Source organism: Setaria viridis, chromosome 5 (genome assembly GCF_005286985.2).
Source record: "Setaria viridis chromosome 5, Setaria_viridis_v4.0, whole genome shotgun sequence".
Taxonomy (NCBI): Eukaryota; Viridiplantae; Streptophyta; class Magnoliopsida; order Poales; family Poaceae; genus Setaria; species Setaria viridis.
The window spans coordinates 40,987,451-41,008,169 of NC_048267.2; the positions used below are offsets into that span (position 1 = coordinate 40,987,451).

The window sequence follows — 20,719 nt, forward strand, 5'->3', positions numbered from 1 at the left end:
CAGTCCAGCTGAAAGGCGTCTTATATAATTTCTCCCTAGGATTCTAGAATGTTAGCATGTTGATCCAGATCATGGGAGCAGGTACGCAGACGTACTGACGAGAGGGAGCCGGGGAAGGCATCTGGTTCTATCTGATCACCCCTTGACACTTTGACAGGGAAAGCCTAGGTGATTGGCTAATCAAAAGTTACAACTCCAACCTCGAGGGCTAGCTTTTGGAAAAACGATCCCCGGTGCTGCTCAAGCTGAACTCTTTCTTGTTCTAACGTGCAATTACTAGGTAATAACATCATTAAAAAAGCGAATTTCGTAAAAACTATATATAGATTGACAACTAAAGTCAAACTACAAAAGCAAAAAAATTGCGGGGTGCACATCAGGTATGAGCACTTAGACCCGCAAGGCTGCAACTATTTAAGTGTTTGATTTCTATTTTTTATTTCTCTTTGTACTTTTTTTTTCAAAATTTGGATGGGCAGGTTCCCAAATAAGCCATTACTGCTTGTATAAGTTTTTTTTTGTTCAAGCTCAAATTTTACGTGCACATAAAAGATGCGTCCTTTATTCAACTTTTTTTTGGTCATTTTTTTGGACACCTACTTGTTGGTGCATGCGTATCCCTCCTAATCTTCATGTTTTAACATTCTTCCTCCATATAAATTTTTATTTTTGCAAACTTTTCCAAACAACTTATTCACATAAATTTTCATGACAACTTCGCATATTTTTTCAAGAGAAATTTTAAGGTATAAGTGCAATGCGGCTCCTTCGAAATTTTCTCATATAAATTTTTAAAAAAACTTTCAACTTAAGTTTAGTACTTGTTCAGCACGTAGGTGGGGCATGCGCATGAATCCTGGGCCGGCTGCCTGTTAGAAAATTAGCCCTCACGTCGATGAGCCGCCTGCTAATCTCCACCAGCGGAAGCTTCGATTGGACCTACCGAGATGAACTTAATTGTACGATCACAAACGACAATGGAGACACGATCTTTATTGACGAGGTTCAGCCGAAGCGTACATCCCCGGGGCATCACTACGGGCACTCCTCCCCAATACCGCAACACCGGGCGCTCCGGGGTCCCGGCATCGTGCCGCCTCCCCCCTGCGAGCCTGTCGCTATATTGTCATGGTTACAACAGCATCCCTCCTCTCATATTGATGAGGAGGCTCGAGTTATAGAGTATGACGCGGACTCTACCCTATACTACCAAAAACAAGTCAAGTCTCATCGTAACCGAACTGTAGAAATATTCGACACAATATATAACAAACTCCACCTTGGCGAATATTCCGCCATCTTGAAGCTATCATGTGTGAACTTCCATGTACACCGAGCTTGAGTTGTCGCTTTTGGCCGCTCCCTCAAAGCTGCCCGAAGAAACATTGCTATCCCTGCAATTCCCAATTCCGTAACTCCACCTGCAACTGTGCATCCTTCTCCTCTATCACCACAATCTCTGCCAAGTAAAATTAGATTCCTCTGATACCACTTGTTAGAGTGCGCAGCGGATTTCGGCCCAGCAACCAACTGAATTTAACATTATGCTCTACCATGATACTAAGAACCTCACGGTCGTTACCGAGTCACATATCAGAATTGTCACATTGAAAGGATCTTGATGTCGCCAGGGGGGGTGAATAGGCGAATTTATAAACTTTAAACCAAATTCAAACACCTTGAGCCTTGCTGCCTGGACAGACCGGTCAGACCGGTTTCCCAGACCGGTCAGACCGGTATGAGGCAGTGAGGCACACCAAATTGATGCTTGATCCCCTCTTCGATTTTTAGCACCAACAATCTTGAAGAGTGTCACTTGTAGATGATATTTGGCAGAATAAACTTGTTCCTGCACACAGTAATGACACACCCAAGTAGATTGGAGCAGAAGCACAAGTAAATGCTAGAATAAAACAAGTAATGCAAACCGTAAAGAGGACACGAGGATTTGTTTATCCGAAGTTCAGATTCAACCAATGAATCCTACGTCTTCGTTGAGGAGCCTATTGAGATACGAGTCTTTTTCAACTCCCTCCCAACAAGCCGGGTCTCTGTCAACCACTTTCCTCGTCTCCACTAGTTGATCGTTTCCCTTGCGGAGGCAAGATCGTAGCCCTCACAAACTTGCCACTGCTCACCACACGTTGGGAGCTAGCCGGCGACACCTAGCCGTTTAGGAGGCAAACCTCCAAGAGTAACAAATGCTTCAAGGCTTTCTCAACACGAACCACAAGTGTTCAACCTATGGATGGCTCTTCTCAGCTCACAATTGCTCTCAATTCACTTCTCTCTTCCACACAACTCACAAGATTTCACTTGATTCACACAACCTCATAAAAAGGGGTTGGGGAGAGCTTTTCTTGGCTTTGTCCTGGCTTAGAATGGTCTAGGATCACTGTTTTTGCCTTAGGAGCAGCAACCTCCAAGAGTGGAGGTCGTGGGGTATAAATACCCAAAGAGCAAAAACTAGCCATTGAAACACTGAACAGACTGGTCAGACCGATTTGCTAGACCGATCAGACCGGTCTAACTTGAAAACTAGCCGTTGATACTTAGACCGGTCAGACCAATCTACTAGGCCGGTCAGACCGGTCTGGCTGAGCCAGCCACAATGCTCCTAACACTCACTCTTGTTGACCTAAAGGTTAAGCCAACCCTAGTTATGTGTTTTGTAATCTTTTAACAAGCTCAAAGGTATCTCTCAGGGTGAAACTCACATGGGTTAACTAAAAGCACTTTTGGTGTTGTCAATAAGCCAATGTTGCAACCCTCTTGATAGTACGGCATACCTATACTCAAGATGAAATATAAAAACCATATCATCCTCTTGAGTTTGTAAGTCTTTATTCTTGCCATACTTTAATGTTTGGATACTTGAGGGCTTCCAACATAATCTTCAACTTGAGCACATCCAACTTGAGCTAGTGACTTAAGACTTTCTTTTGTCCATAATAAAGTACACTTGAAGTCTTTAGTCACTCCATTTTACCAACCATAATAAACTAGATGCATTGCATTGCTTCCCTCGGTAAGGCCTAGAAATGATACCTCGAAACCTCCCGGATACTAGCTACTTCACCCTAGCAATATGCCCATGGCACAAGCTGTCGCTTATCTAAAGCTTGCTTAGTCCCTCATTTCTAGTACCTCATTTGATTTCTTCACCCATTTTTGCCGCATTGAGTTTAGCTTTGCTTTGACACCAATAGTTAAATCCCATTTGAAGTCTTCTTCAAATGCTTGATCTAGGTTGATAAAGAAACTTCCATGAATTGCAATCTTCCACTTAATAAGACCAATATGTAGATCATAAGCTCGTGTCTTTTAGCATATCCTAATGAAGTCTTGCAATTTTCCTTCTATGAATATTTCGAACTTTTCTTGATGATCCCTTTTCTTTTGGTAACACAAGCTAACAGTTTGCTTGGTAAGTTATAGATCAAACTGTAAAAATTATCCCCAAGCATCATTCAACTCTTGCTTGTTGTTGTTCTTTAATTTATCTTTAAGGGATCACATACTTGCTTGCTACCTTCTTTATGTGCCATATGATACTCATTCACTTGGTAAGTCAATATTGCAATATGAGTATAAGAATAAACTCCTTCTCACAAACTTAGACAAACAAGTTAGTCTTTTAATTGTTTTGTCATCCAATTCACCAAAACCCACTTAGGGGCCTAGATGCACTTTCAATCTTCCCCTTTTTGGTGATTGATAACAATCCGATTAAAGCTCACAAAAGATATATCACTAAAGCTTTTAAATGCTGAGATTCAGATAGAGCTCCCCCTTAGTATGTGCATTGATTTAGTTTTCATCAACTTTGGCCTATAATGCCAACTTGCACATTTTCAAGATAGACATGGAGCTCCCCCTAAATTTCAGAATATGTGGGGTGCATAGAAAGTGTGTGAACAAATAACACGTGATGCATATGACAAGAGATCATCAAATAATAACAAAAAGGAACGAGTGTGTGCTCTCAGGGTCTAGACCGATCAGACCGGTCTGCCAGACCGGTCAGACCGGTCTTCCCAGGCAGCACATACTCAAAACAATCACTAGTCATGATCATGCAATGCAAACTAACACAGAGTCACTTAATTGCATAAAAATAAGTTCTACACACACAATAGCACTCATTACAGAACATCAAGTCCAAAACTAGGAGTTAAGATCGAGTTTATTACAATCCACAAAGTTTGACTCCGTCTCTCTGAAACCATAGAAATAAAGTATTAAACAAGAACTCCTATTACAGACTTAGATTCTCAAGCTACTACTGCCAACAGACTTCAAACAGCATAGCTGAGTAGACTCAGACTGGTCAGACCAGTCTCTAGACCAGTCAGACCGGTCTAGCTATCCAGCTAAGCTAAGTCTTGAAAAAATGGGGCTTTAATCCAACTCTTCTCCCCCTTTGTCATCAATCATCCATAAAAAGGGGGCCTGGAGAAGATGTAGCCGATCATATATCTTCAGGTGAGTCCTCGACCCAGTGAAGTCCTTTAATCATCCAACCAAGGTGTAGGAGACATTAGGTAAATAGAATCTGACACGATGATATCCTCTAGAGGTGCAAGATTGTTGTCGGACATACCATGGGTGGCCGAAGAAGGTGGAGGAGGTGGAGGTGCACCAAAGATCACATGTGCGGCTGCCTCAACAGGGTCGGAAGAGGGTGCATATGAAGGTGCTCCGGTAGAAGGTGCAAAGGCTGATCCAGGGTAAAAAGGATAAGTTCCACTATGAATGTTCGGTCCTAGATCAGTGACAAAAGCATCAAATCCTCCTGCAGGTGGCTATGAGAAAGAAGGCGCCGAGGATGAGCTAGGCACATCTGGAAAGAGCATGCTGCCATATTGTTCAACGTACCCGACTGCCATGTACTCTCTGATCTAGCCTCAATTGATAGAATTTCAATCTCTGGGGGTGAAGGAGAGATGGGAGACCGAGGAGGTTGCAAATTCATCTAATTATGCATCATTTTCATACAATCCCTCATTTTCTTGTTATCCTTCCTCTTTTTATGCTGAGCTATTTCAATGTCCCTCTAAGTCTTGCAGATCCCAACTAGCATATTGAAGAACTTTTTTAATGGAGAGGAGGGCCTCTGAGTGTGACTCTGCTGTCCAGGGCCAGACCGGTCAGACCAGCCTAGGGGACCGGTCAGACCGGTCTCAGCCTGGGCAGCAGCTGGCTGCTGTGGCTGCTGTCTCTCCTCTGTCCTTTGCTCATGAAAGGTTGGTTCTTCAGGTGGAGAGCAGATGGCATGGTGGGTTTCTTGTTCACTAGAGGTCTCAAAGGCTTATGTTGAACGTCTCTAGGAAATTTGGCCTTTGTTACTTTTTCAATCATGAACATAATGTAGGGGCTATAGCTGCAGATCTTCTGTGTGTTTTCCGATAAGTTCTTGATCTCTTGCCAAATGAAATCTCCTACACTAAACTGAGGCTCTCCCGGCTTCAAGGCAACCATCAAGTTTCTTTGAAAAAGAGTGACATCGGAGGGGTTGCCATCTCTAGGAGTGAGAGTTTTTCTAAGAAGACAATTTAGGACAGCATAGTAAGTGTAGAGATGTTTGACCTTACTCCAATCTCCTCTCTTGTTCTTGGGATACATGAAATGCATTTTTGATATCTCAAGGATGTCCTCATCATGAAGCTTTGGAAGAGCATCATCATTTCCAACCTTGAACATAGAGGCAAAAGCAAGATAGGTATTGTGAGACTTTTCTCCCTCTGTCATCCAATCATAGCACGCTCATTATTAACATATCCAAAATAGATAGTGGCAAAGAATTGAGCAATGATCTCCCGATTCCAACTATGCTTGAAGCCCATGATGTACTTTATCCTTTTGCTAGCACAAGCCTTTATGACTTCATTAAAGATGGGGTCATTTTTCTTCCTCATAGAGTCCCAATCCACCCACTGAGCCTCATGAGTGATTTTGGATTTCCTTAAAATGATTGTGGTGTAGAAATCCTGCTGGTATAGATTCCAAAATCTATAGTCATATGCATGCTTAGGCTCACTATAGGAGTCCTCTCTCCTTAACCTCTTGGCTGCCCCAATCATTCCACCTCCAAAGTAATTTGTAGGCCCCCTGAACATAGGATCTGGAGGCTTACGAATCTCGGGCATTTGACGTTCCTCCTTCTCATTATCATTATCATCATGATCATTGCTGCCCTCACCATCATCTCCATCATCACCAGGTTCACCCTCATCATCATCTCTACTGCTGCTCCCATCACTATCAACCGGCTCCTTGCCACTGCGATGCCGAATAGTGAATTCTTCCTCCTCAGTATCATCACTACTAGTATCATGCTCACTTTCCTCAAAGTCCTCAATGTCATCATCAACAAGTGCTCTTTTCTACCCTCATGGCCTTAAGGGACGAGAGCTGTCGTCTGCCACCCTGACTGGCACAAATGGAGTACTTGTTACTTTATTAGAGTGAGTAGAATGGAGAGTTTTTTAGCATGAGTTTTATGTTACAAATGGAGTATTTGTTGATCTTTTAGAACGAGGAAAATGGAGAATTTTTTAGAATGATTTTTATGTTACAAATGGAGTACTAGCTTGTTGATCTTTTGGAATGAGGAGAATGGAGAGTTCTTTTAGAGTGACGAGAATAGAGAGTTTTTTAGAATGAATTTTCTGTTACAAATGGAGTATTTGTTGTTCTTTTAGAATGAGGAAAATGGAGAGTTTTTTAGAGTGAGCACTAAATATTATAAACACATTTACTCTACCTTTCCCCTACCTATATTGATCAAGTTCTTCATTCAATACGAACATCTATATCCATTTTTCACGTAATACGATATAGATGGACCGACAATGGATGTAACATCTCCGCTCCTCCAATACCAGAGAATAGAAGAACTTCGAGTCCACAAACTTTGGCTGGACATCATAAAAGAATCTTGAAATAGTTTTCCAAATACCTTTTGGAGCCAGATTTTCATAATACAAGTATGGTGGCCAATAGCTGGTTCAGACAGAGATTTATTCACTGACAATGACCTATCAGCTTATGGTTGGTTTTGGATTGCTAAAATGGGCCATGCTCAGTGAACAGGTGTTTTGCCTGAACAAGCTATTGGGCCACCATATTTCTATTATGAAAATGTGGCACTTGCTCGTTTGGACAATTATTTCAATATTCCTTTATAATATTCAGCCAGAGTAGGTGGACTCGTAGATCTCATGTTGTACCATTATTTTAGGATTGGTGTATCTTTTTATCTTCCAAATTAATGGTCGTGATGTGGATGATCCTATGTTCTAAATATCTCATTTATATAAGACTTAATATATGCGCTAGATTATGTCGATAGGTTCTTAGGAATCGACATTATCGATATAAATCATAGTTTGTATTTTGCGAAGATTAACGGTCACGATATGGACGATCATAGGTTCTAAGTACGGTGAATTTCATATGTAATGTACTCCAGTTAATATTTGTGATGGATTTTTATCTCTACTATTTCATATATATACATATATACATGTGACAACCTTGTCATAATGATTGAAACATTTTATTAGAATTAAGACAGTGTGCGCGGGAAAGAAAACTGCTGGAGGCGGATAGTTTCAGCTCTCGCCAATTTTACAACTTTAGTACTGGTTGGAAGCATGCCCGGTGCTAAATGGAGGAATTTAGTACCGGGCAAAGGCTGGAACTGGTACTAAATGCCCCTAATTTTAGATCTCACCATTTAGCAACTTTAGTACCAGTTCGGAGCCCTAATCGGTACTAAATGGAGGAATTTAGTACCGGGCAAAGGCTAGCACCGGTTCTAAAGTGTCCCACCTACAAATACTTCGTCTTCTCCAAACACTTAGCAGTTTCAAAAAATTAGCAGTTCCTCCCTCTGCACCGTGCTGGCCCCATCCCCATCGCCCTCGCCCACCACTGCCGCCCCGTCGTTGTCCCCATTGCCGTCACCGTCGCCCACCGCCGACGTCCCGTCCCCGTCCTCGTCTCCGCCACCATCGCCCGTCACCCTATCCCCGACTCCGTCTCTATCGCACGTCACCCCGTCCCCGGCTCCATCGTCGTCGCCCCGTCCCCGACTCCGTCGCTCGTCACCATCGCCTTCGCCCTGTCCCCAACCATCACCACCCCATCCCCGACCGCTGTCCCCGTCGCCGTGCCTCTCCCTTCCCCGCCGCCGCACCTCTCCCTCCCCCGCCTTCCCCGCGCACCCTCCCCGGTTAGGTTTTCTTTTTTTGATATTTTTTATTTTGATGCATTAAAATAGCTATAATTTTGCTTGAATTGGATACCAATTTTTATTGAATGCTAAGTAATTTTTTTTGTGATACAATTATGACATAAAGCTATATCTCTTCGAGGACATGTAGATATTCACGGGTAGCATTGTGATAGAATTGTGGATGGCTATGAAATTATGGTCTAGATTTATTTCAATGTATATGATGTGCGTATATGACAATGTATTATTGGTGGCAAAGTTGACTAGTTAAGAAAAATGGTGGCAAATTATCTTATCACAATTTTATTTGGACAGTTTGGGCTAACTATGGCAAGTGGAAGTTCTTCTCGCCATGGTGGTGGTGGCCGTGAAGGTGGCCGCCGTGGACACTACATTTTCGAGGAGCCACTGTTGGCTCCTCCTCCAGGAATTCACTTCCCTAATCGCATCATTGACTTGCCAAAAGACGATCGAAGCAGAAGAACAATTCCCAACATAGTAATATTCTTTCCTTCTTATAATTGGTTTGTTTACTACACATGAATAATTTCTAAATTTACTTACATACAATGTAGCTTATCGACAATATTAGATGGCTGAAAGATATTGTCGAAGCTCTAGGTAGACTTCTCCTTTAGTGCAATCCGAGATAGTTGGTCCACAGAATTTTAAAAGAGTAAAAATCTCTTTTCAAGTACCTGTTTGAGAAACGCAGGCCAACGGGATGAGAGTAGCAGGACAGCCCATCCCGATAGTTTCAATTGCCGCATGGGTCAATTAGCACCAAGTAGGGTAACTTTTGAAAGGACTGCCGTGGAGGCCTGCCTATAACAGCTTAAGGATAATGAGTACTTTGTGCCATACTTCTCATATTTTTGAATAAAGGCACTCGAGAAGGAAGAAAGCAATGTGACTAGGACTACTGAGAGGCTTTGTCAGCTGAATCAACATGACATGGTATGGAAAACATATCTAATCATCCTTTTATCTTCTATTATGTTACATCTTTTAAATTTCATCACGTTATTCTCTTCTTTTAGGATATCTTTGGTCAAACCTCGACGGCAATGAGCTTTCGTGCGATTTTGACTCAAGTCTTGGATGTGTTGAATTATAGTTACACCGATGGAAACCTGATAGGCACCAGAGATTCCAAGCTCCAGGCTCATCTCACTTTCTATAGGCCATTTCAGTTGACCACCTCCATTGTTCGAGATTTATGGTAGTGCATGTGACCATCCTTGTGAAGTGCTAGAGAGTGCACTAATTCATGCTCTAGCTTATATTGATGAAGTTTTAGATTTTATGATTGGAGACTTAAGCTATGTGGCATATCTTCATAAGCAAAATGAATTATTAAATATGTAGCATGCATGGATGTACTCCTACCTTACACTTTTCTTATGGACTTGAATTTGTTCTCTCTAAGACCTTAAGTACTGATGTACGAACTATTGAGTGTTAATGATTTGAATGGGTTGATATATTAACGTAATATTATTAGTAAAGCTCCGTCGGATACGAATACGAATTATAATAAAAGGGTAAAAAAAACTTTAGGACCGGTTAGTAAAACCAACCGGTACTAAACTACCGCCCGCAACAGCGTGACATGGCTCGCAGTTTAATCCCGGTTGGTGTTACTGATCGGTACTAAATATTGCATTTAGTACCGGTTAAGCTGACCGGTACTTAAATGGCGTGACATTTAGTACCGATCAAGCGAGTCGATCCAACAGTGCAGGTACTAGAAGTCGATCCTCCGATAATGTGCTTGCTCCGCCCTTGAACCTGGCCTCGTCTACTATGCACGCCTCCTGCGTGCCCAACAGATCACACGTTCGCACGCCAACCGCACAAAAACAAAAACAAAAACAAATACCAAGCGCGCACATATGGCTCCAAGCACGAATAGTGACGTGGGAACATGCATCCATGCATCATATTTGCACCTCATGCTCCATACCCATTGAACCGTGCCGTTGCCCAACTCCATGCATTCCTTTATTTATTTTTGCTTCTGTTCCTATCTCAGCTCTGACCGTGTCAGCTATCCTGGGCCCTGCAACATCGCCTGACGCCTGCCTCCTAGTGGTTTTGACCTCGGATTACGTTTGCACCAGGGACTAGAGTCCCGATCGACCCCGATCCGTGACCGACTCCACCACATACGATGCGACCAGTCTGCAAACGGCGTGTAGAATCCTCCTCGACACCGCTACCTGAGATCGTCCCCACGTGCGCCTCCACTGCGTGAGTCCGTCGCTCACCGCCCGCTGGCCACGAACACTATCTCACAGCATCATCGAGATATCCACGCGCCAATGGCCCTGCCGTACAAGCCGCTGCCTCCTCATGCTCCTATCATGCGCTCTGGATCCGGCGCCATAGACGGCATGACCTGCAGCCAGCTCTTCCACCACGGCATCTGAGCCTCGTCTTCGACAACCCTCCGGCTAGAAACCTTAGCCATCGCCGACGCTAACGCCGACCCGCAGCGACTGTACGTCCCGGCAATCGCCTTGCTCCACCCGTCACCGTATCCGCACCGCCCGACCGCACGTTGCATGATGCCTTCTGGATGCACTCTCGAATCTCCAAGTGATCTTCTGCGTAACCTCTGGATCAAATCGAAACCATAGCTCTTGATACCAATTGTTACAAAATTAACCCTCACGGCGACGAGCCGCCGCTAATCTCCACCAATGGAAGCGTCGATTGAATCTACCGAGACGAACTTGCACGATCACAGATGACAATAGAAACACGATCTTTGTTGACGAGGTTCGGCTGAAGCCTACATTCCTGAGGCATGATTACGGTTGTTTCTCCCCAAACCGCAACACCGGTCGCTCTGGGTCCCAGCATCGTGCCACCTCCCTTTGCGAACTTGTCACTGTATCGTCATGGTTACAACAACAAACATTCTCTTATATTTATGAGGAGGCTCGAGTACGTGGACTCTACACTATATTACTAAATACAACTCAAGTCTCATTGTAACCACACTGTACAAATATTTTACACGGTACCAAACACGGCTACTGGCGGTTTGGGGCATTGGGTGGGGGGCCTGGGCCGGGGGGCCATCCCGACGCCGCCGGAAGCAGGCAGGCCCAGAACGACTCCCTCGGCGCCTCCGCCGCGTTCGCATTGCATGTCTTTTGTACTGCTGCTAGGGCCAAGGTTTGATTGCTACGCTGAGATCGCGAGTTCGTTTTCCACCGTCGTCAACCCCACCACCACCCATCGGTGCCCGCAACCGAGACGGTACCCACATGGTTGCTCGCGGCGCGCTCTAGTGAGATAATCTGTTCGTAAAGCGACATAAGCGTGTCTGTACATTGTGCCTGAAACCTGTGTCCTGCAGAGAGAATGCGCTTGCATTAGCTTCGTCCAAGCGTTCTCATCAGCGGTGTTGATATACGCAAAGCCGTAAAGGGATCTATAGGTGGATGGAAGTATGGAACTTTGGCCTATGGGAGATCGCTGGTCCATGCTTCTTAAAGTGCCTTTTAAATGGAAGTGAAATGCATGTGGTAATTTACAGTATGTTCTCGAGGGACAACTGGGTAAGGTAGTAGAGCTTGCTTATCAATGGGATGACAGATGAGACGTGAGCATAGCATGTGACTGAATTCTGATTTATTTTGTTGGATTTTCTCTTATACAGGGTTGTCCAACCAAAATTTGTGATGGATGCTGCAAGGCTCTGCCTGCCAGCTACAAGGTTCTGTTTCTATACAGTCATGTACACTGGAATGAAATTATACCAGTTCCTGAGTGCTTGTGAAAAAATGCAATCTGCAGTCATCGGATATTTTGCAATATATTACTGACAGATCTGTCATTAGTGCAGTGTCTTAAGTATAGTGCTGCGATGACTTGATGATTCTGTCGAGTGAATTCAAAGCTTGAACTTCCTATCTGGAGTGATTCAGACTGTCCCTGCCCATTTTCTGATTCATCTCCACTATACATGGCTATTAAGGTAATGTGCAGTACTTCGTTTCGTACTTGTTGCGTGAATATATATCATTACATAGCAGTGCCGGGATTGGATGGTAGCTTATAATTGAAGCACGGGGGGAAGATGAATACTATGGTAATCCAAATCTCATGCTGTGTCAATATATATCTGATGATAGCATTTTCTAATTCCGAACATTGTGCATCAGCATGGTTAGAACTTTCAGTGCGTTGGTTATTTTCGGGTCCAGTTCTAGAGCATATCGTACTATGACACATCCATATTAATAACCGTACTGTGACACATCCATATTAATACTAAGAAATAAGAAATTTGTTGCTTGATAAAGCGTCCTCAACATAGTGCTGTACTTTCGTTTGCCATAGCTTTGATTTCACTGAGGGGTTTTTTTGTTGTTGTTCCTCTTGAGAATAAGGACAAATATGCTAACCATGTAGCAAAAGAGTTATTTGTCAAAAAAAACATCCACAGCCCTTACAATTCAAAATTACCTGAAGATAATGGAGTAGGATGTCATGTATGACCCCATTAGTTTGTGCGATGGAGTAGCACCAGGTCGTCTCTTAGGCTGGTGTACTGTTCATGGCCCAAGGATGCACTTTCTTATTTAGATAAGATTAGATTTTGCTTCCTTAATTCTAGAGGTTGGTTTCTTAATGTCAAGTCACTCCATCTATGAGGATGGGATTGTATATCATTTGATTAGGTGAGAAATAGATCAATATTCCTAGCGTCTAGTATACCCATGCCCTTGTAGTGCAGTTGCTGAGAATCTGCATGCTCATGAAACAGTGTGTGTGATTTTACAAGAATACTGAAATTGGTCTTCTGAGAGTAAAAGAAAAACAAAAGCTCTAGAGGCAAAGCCATTCACTTTATGACAAGTTTCATTGAGAAGCGAAACATTCACACCCATGAAGCAGTTGTTAGTAGGTATCCATTCTCTCATTTATCATGCAAGTTGTAGCGCCTGTATGTTACCCTTTTCGTTTCCCCTTTCTTTTTGGGTTGATGTAACCTTCAGTTATCCGTCTTAACTATCCCCTCAAGTGTAGTTAATTTTAACTGATGAAATGCGATTGATGGACCATTTACCACGTTCTTTAGGGGAAACTCATTTTTGTTATCGATTTCAATCATAACTATTTTTGCCGTGCAAGCATCCAAATTGTTAGATGTACATGTTCTGTCGGTATTTTTCCTTTGGTATTAGGGAGTTTTGTGTATATTTCCCCATTCCTGTACCTGTATATATTTGGGCCTAGTGCCCCTATTATGAATACAGGTGCTATTCCTAACATGGTATAGAGCCAAACTAGGATTTAGATTTCTTCTCATCTGGCCTAGGTGATTTTTTTCCCCTGCACGTTGCACGTGCGTGCCTCTACTCACCAGCCCGTTGAATCGATTTTCCCTGCTCTTTGTTTTGAGCACATCGTCGATTCCTTCTGCCGTTCGTCTCGTCGTCACCCAGCTCGCCCGTCTCGACCTTCCGTCTCGTCATCACCCCGGCACCGCGCCTGTGGCTCATCGTCTCCGCTCATCCAGCCACCCGCCGGATCTCCTACCCACCCGCACCGAAGTCCGCTGGCCCGCCGCTGCCCGTGCGCCTCCGCTCGTCGCCGCCGCTGGCCCCGCTGCACGCTCATCGCCACCGGCCCGCCCGATTCTGCAGAATCGGCCCTGCCGAGGACTCGCTCGTACTGTTGGAGGTTGGAGAACTCACTCGTGCGTTCGCTCTGGTTGCCTGGTCCTCACGTGAAGAGATAAGGCTTCTGTAAAAAAAAGAAGGAAAAAGAAAGAAAAAGAAAAAAACCCGCTTGCACCGCTGTTTCTCCGCGCTCTCACCGTCGCCTGCCGCTGCTCTACTTGCGCTCTCGCCGTCGCCATGGCTCCTTCTTCGGCTCCTTCGTATGGTGGTGTCCCAGTGTTACGTTGTCCGGTGTTGTTCAATGGCACCAACTATCAAGATTGGATTCCTCGTCTACGGATTCATATGCGTGGTCTTCGTCTTTGGGAGTTTCTGACTGGCGAGTTGCCTTGTCCACCTCGTCCCACTGCTCCTATATACCCGGTGATTCCTGAGAAGCCTGTGATTCCAGAGAAGTCTACGGCTGAAGAGATGGATCAGTTGCTTGCTGCTTATGATGCGGATGTGGCTGCTTGCTGATTATGATGATGGTCTTGCATCGTATAAGTCTCAGTTTACTGCATACATGACATGGGTTGATGAGGATACTCGAGCTGCTTATATTCTTGTTGCTAGCATGGACGACGGGGTTTCGGCTGATATTGTTGAGCTTGATTTTGCACATCTCATGTGGGCCTTTCTTTGTAAGCACTATGAGCCCACTGGTTGGTCTACTTTTCTAGCAACCATTCGTCAGGAGCAGCTTGTTCGACATGGTGATGGTACAATTGATGACTTCTATGCTCAGATTTCTACTATTTGGTGCTAGATTGACACTCTTGGTCCTCAGTTGTCACCTAGCACTTGTCAGTCCTGCCTACGTCAGCAGCAGACCCTTGAGCTTCGCCGCACCTATGACTTCTTGACACGTCTTCGGGATGAGTTTGAGCCACTTTGTGCACAGTTGCTTGCTCGACATCCTTGTGTCTCTCTGATGGAGGCTCTTGCTACTATTCATAATGAGGAGACTTGCCTTCTTGCTGCTGGATTGTTGTGGTACTCTTCAGTTTTGGCCACCAACACCTCCACTCGACCTGTTGTTCCTCCCCCTATGGTGCCTTCTTTTGAGAATCGAGGGGGTGGAGATCTTAAATGTGACTGGTGTGGCAAGGATAACTATGTGGAGGCATATTGTTACATGAAGAAGAAGGCTGAATTTCGTGAGGGTCAGTCTCGCCGAGGTGGTCATTCTTCACAGGGTACTAGTGGTACTGGTGGCTCTAGTTCTGGAGGTCCTTAGAGGAGTTCTGCTTGTTCTGAGACACAAGAGATCATCAGGTTGCTCAGTTACCTTGTCTCCTCTACGCCACCAGGAGCTGCGGGTTTTGTGACTCAGCCTTCTGCACCTACAGGTTCTGCTGCTGCTTCTCAGTCTTCCACTATGGGACCACCTTTCACGTCTACTCCAGGTATTTATTCATGGATTCTTAATTCTAGTGCTTCGTTTCATATGACTCCTTATTGTACCTGTCTTTCTTCCATACGTTCTCCATCTATTTCTCCCACTGTTCATACAACTGATGGTTCTTCTCTTCCTGTTGTAGGACATGGCACTCTCCTATCTCACTCTTTTCATGTCCCTGATGTTTCTTATGTTCCCGATCTAACCATGCAGCTCATGTTCGCTGGCTAGCCCACTGATCATGACTGTCATGTTATTCTTGATCCTGATTTTTATTATGTTTAGGATCGTCGCACGGGTCAGCTGGTTGGTACTGGCCCTCGTCGTCGTGATTCCCAGCGTCTTTGGGAGCTTGACTAGCTTCGTCTTCCTTCTGCTGCGCCCATCAGTCTAGTTGGCTCCACTTTGGCTGTTTCGTCGACCTCGTCGTTTGATCAGTGGCATCATCGCTTGGATCATCTATGTGGCTCTCGTCTGTCTAGTTTGATTTGTCGTGGTCTTTTAGGATCGGTTTCAGGTCATGAGTCTTTAGCTCAGTATCAGGGTTGTAGGTTGGCAAGCAGATTCAGCTTCCCTATCATTCTAGTGAGTCTGTGTCATAGCATCGTTTTGATCTTGTTCATTCGGATGTCTAGGGCCCTGCTCCCTTTGTCTCTAAAGGGGGCCATCGACATTATATTATATTCATAGATGATGTTTCTCGTCATACATGGATTTATTTTATGAAACATCGTAGTGAGGACTTTTACTGCTATGAACCTCACTCATTTTGACACCTCTATTCGTGTTTTTCGTGTTGATTCTGCAGACGAGTATCTTTCTGTAGCTCTTAGTCAGGTTCTCTCTGAGCAAGGCACTCTTGCTCAGTTTTCTTGTCCTGGCGCCCATGCTCAAAATGGTGTGGCTGAGCGCAAGCATCGTCATCTTCTTGAGACTACTCGTGCTCTTATGCTTGCTTCTTCTGTTCCGCCTCATTTTTAGGCTGAGGCTGTGTCTACAGCCACTTATTTGACTAACATTCAACCTTCTTCTGCTCTTCAAGATGTGATTCCTTTTGAGCATCTTACGAACAAGACGCCTGACTATTCCAGTCTTAGTCTCTTTGGCTGCGTGTGCTATGTGTTTCTTGCACCACGTGAGCGTGCGAAGCTGACTGCTCAGTCTGCTGAGTGTGTTTTTCTCAAGTATAGTTCTGAGCATAAGGGATATCATTGTGGGGATCTGGTTGGTCGTAGGATGAGGATTTCTCGAGATGTTGTATTTGATGAATCTCGTCCTTTTTATCCTCATCCTTATGATGTTTCCCCTGCATCTTTGGTTGATCCACTATCGTTCTTGATATTACCTGATACTTCTATTGCTATCACCTTTATCACAGCGGGTATCTCCTCCAGTGGCTCCTCATGTAGTCTCCTCACCTGTCCATCGTGCTGATGTGCTCTCTTCGGAGCCTACTTCTTTAGAGTGTCCTACTGTGGCTGTTGATTTTTCTGTGAAGCCACCAGTGACACATGTCTATACTCATCGTGTTTGGAATTCTTCTGATGTGCCATCTTCTTCTGATGTGCCATCTTCGTCTGATACACCATCTTCTCCTATTGAGGCCTCTCTTTCAGCGGATTCCTCTCCTGAGCAGCTTCTTCGTCGTAGTCATCGTCTTCGTAGACGTCCTGATTATTATTCTCCTTCTGCTTATGCTGCTACTGTTTTTTTTGGAGCCAGCATCTTATCGTGATGCTCTTCCTCATCAGGAATGGCAGCACGCTATGGCTGAGGAGATTGCAGCTCTCTAGCGCATACACGTGGGATCTTGTTCCTCGTCCTACACATATGCGCTCTATTACATGTAAGTGGGTTTATAAGGTGAAGATCCGCTCTAATGGTTCTCTTGAGCACTATAAGGCTCATCTTGTTGCTCGTGGTTTTCAGCAGGAGCATGGTCGAGACTATGACGAGACTTTTGCCCCTATTGCTCACATGACCACTGTTCGCACTCTTGTTGTTGTGGCCTCTGTTCGTGAGTGGTCCATCTCTCAGCTTGATGTCAAGAATGCCTTTCTTAATGGTGAGTTGCGTGAGGAGGTCTATATGCAGCCGCTGCCTGGGTATTCTGTTCCTGAGGGTATGGTTTTTCGTCTTCGTCGCTCACTTTATGGCCTCAAATAGGCTCCTCGTGCTTGGTTTCAGCGTTTTGCCTCTGTGGTTACTGCTGCTGGTTTTTCTGCTAGTGCTCATGATTCTGCGCTTTTTGTCCATACTTCACTACGTGGTCGGACTCTTCTCCTTCTTTATGTCGATGATATGATCATCACTGGAGATGATCCTCAGTATATCGCCTTTGTCAAGGCCCGTCTCGGTGAGCAGTTTCTTATGTCTGATATGGATCCTCTTCGTTTCTTCCTTGGGATTGAGGTTTCTTCCACATCTGAGGGCTTCTATCTGTCTCAAGAAAAGTATATTCGGGATCTTCTTGATCGTGCTTCTCTTACTGATCATTGGACTGTTGAGACTCCCATGGAACTTAATGTTCATCTTCGAGCCACTGATGGTGAGCCTCTTGAGGATCCCACTCGTTATCGTCATATTGTTGGGAGTCTTGTTTATCTTAGAGTTACTCGTCCTGATATCTCCTATGCTGTTTATATCCTGAGTCAGTTTGTTTCAGCTCTCACTCATCTTCATTATAGTCATCTTCTTCGTGTCTTACGTTACCTTCGTGGTACTCTTTCACGCCGTCTATTCTTTCCACGCTCTAGCTCCTTACATCTCGAGGCATATTGTGATGCTACCTGAGCTAGTGATCCCTCTGATCGTCGATCTCTTTCTACCTATTGTGTTTTTCTTAGTGGTTCCCTTATTGCTTGGAAGACTAAAAAGCAGGTAGTAGTTTCTCATTCGAGTGCTGAGGCTGAGTTACGTGCTATGGCACTTGTGACGGCAAAGGTCACTTGGTTACGATGGTTGCTTGAGGATTTTGGTGTTTCAAATTCTGTGCCAACTCCTCTTTTGTCTGACAGTACAGGTGCGATCAGTATTGCCCGTGATCCGGTAAAGCATGATTTTACTAAGCATATTGGTGTGGATATTTCTTATACACGATCACATGTTCAGGATGGGGTTATTGCTCTTCAGTATGTGCCTTTAGAGTTGCAGTTGGCTGATTTCTTTACAAAGGCACAGACCCGGGTTCAACACAGATTCTCTCTCCAAACTCAATGTTCTTGACCCACCTTGAGTTTGAGGGGAGGTGTTAGATGTATATGTACTGTTGGTATTTTCCCTTTTGTATTAAAGGGTTTTGTGTATATTTCCCCCTTCATGTACCTATATATATTTGGGCCTAGTGCCCCTATTATAAATACAAGTGCTATTCCTAACACAAATTAGTCAGCTTCGGTATTCTGGTCATGGTAGCTTTCAAATTTAGCACGGGCGCAAATGTAATTTGTGAAATCTGGGTGTGCGAGCACGTGGTCTTGGATGTCTTGTACTATTTTTTCTTCTTAATATAAAGATACACAGCTCGCATGCATGTTCGAGAAAAAAAATAGCCAGCCTTGGTATTCAGAAAGGTGAGAACCTTGGGTTGCATCAGCTTCAACAGCTCTGATATTTAACCATTGCAGATTCTGAAGGTTCAGTTGGTCCTCCATGGTGTGTCAATTATCAGCTTTAAAATTTCTGAGAATATTTATCTCCTTTGCTGCAGACTTGTTGACACCAGAGCTGTTGGAATCAGTAAGCACTACCTGTTTGGAGATAAATATTTCTATGGCATCTTTGTCAAAGGGATGGCCTCTGCCAGTTGCGTCAGTATATGGAGATGCTGAATATGATCATAGCTTTCCCATTGATCACTAGAACATGTTGATGGACAATAGATTGGTTGAGTGGAATAATCTGGCATCTCAATGGCATTTCCGTAAATCCATACTGGTATGTCTGTTGTTGAACAATGCACTTTAGCTTTCTGACGTCTCCGATACTCAAGTTAGAAAAGTATTCAGATTGCACCTTCGCATAAAAAGAACTGGCAGGCTTCCCGCAGGAAACTGTCTAACTGTTCTGCTCAATAATTCTGCTACTAAACATTATTTTCATGCGAAGACTGCAAAATTTAACCTGCTTGCAAAAATGTCAACTAAGGTGGAAGTTCAGAGTTTGCTGTTACCTATTACTTCCTCAAATTACAAAAAGAAAATGGTCTAGCTTTTACCCTATGGAAGCAGTTTTAAACAGGTAGCCTATTTATGATTTATCATTCTCTGATTAATCATTGTTGCACCTTTTGGCTTTCTCCTCCCTATTGGGTTTGATCTTCAGTCTTACATTCTATGTGCGGTTAATTTGAATTGATGCATTGCGATAGTAGATGGCCCCTTTGTCACATCCTTTAGGGGATTTCATTTTCCTTTATCGAATTCAAATTCAGAACTATTTTTGTTATGCAAGCATCCAATTTAGCTAGCCTCGGAATTTAGAAAGGTCTAACCCTTGGTGACGCTTTTCATGGTGCCAGCTTCAACAGCTCATTCTATAACCTTGCAACTCTGAAGTTTCAGCTGTGTAAAAGCAAGGTCTTCCGTGGAGTTTGAATTATTAACTTTGGAACTACTGAGAATATTTATCTCAGCTGCAGACTGGTTGACATTTGGAGATAAAGATTTCAGTGGCATCTTTGTCAAAGTCATGGCTTCTGTCAGTTGCGTCAGAATATGGATGTGCTGCGTCTGCATATGACCACAGGTTTCCCACTGGACGCCAGCAGAACACGTTGAGCAGCAGCGAACTGGTTGAGTGGAATAATCTTCTCTTGAATAACTTGAGTGGAATAATCTGATATGTCAATGGCACATCATAGATCCGTACTGGTATGTATGTTCTTAAACAATGCACTTCACCAGTTATCTCTAACTGCTCCGGTGAGACAAACTCAAGTTATAACACTTTCTGATTGGTGATTGCTCTTAGGGCTTCCTAGAGGAAACTATATATGTCTACCTGCCCAGCTCAATAATTTTGCTATTCTACATTAATCTATGTGAATACTGCAATAGTTTACCTGCTTGTAAGTCAACCATGGAGAAGAGAAACATGTCAACTAAGGTGGAAGTTCAGAGTTCGCTGTACCTGTTAAAGATGCTCCAACTGCTGTACCATATTGGAGTTCAGGTACATGCACCACTTCCTCCAACTACTTGGAATAAAAAGTTTCAATACTCTAGTGCGTTCTAGGTAAAAAAAAAAAAGACATTGTTCTTCAGCAATTACACAAGGTTGTTCTGTCTCTATATTTTTTTTTATTTTCCTCTCAGGTTATGATATGTTTTGCCGGTATTGCGACAGGCACCGTCTCGGTGGTCCGGACGCTGGAAAGCGGCTCGGAATCTGGAA

At 43.9% G+C, this 20,719-nt stretch overlaps 1 long non-coding RNA gene across 1 annotated transcript; it reads left to right on the top strand.

Annotated features, from left to right (window-relative positions):
* Window positions 1-16,746: 16,746 nt before the first annotated feature.
* Window positions 16,747-18,708, top strand: LOC117858513 (uncharacterized). Its single transcript, XR_004640980.2, has 2 exons — window positions 16,747-17,171; window positions 17,255-18,708. It is a non-coding gene; the product is annotated as an uncharacterized lncRNA (long non-coding RNA).
* Window positions 18,709-20,719: the final 2,011 nt, after the last annotated feature.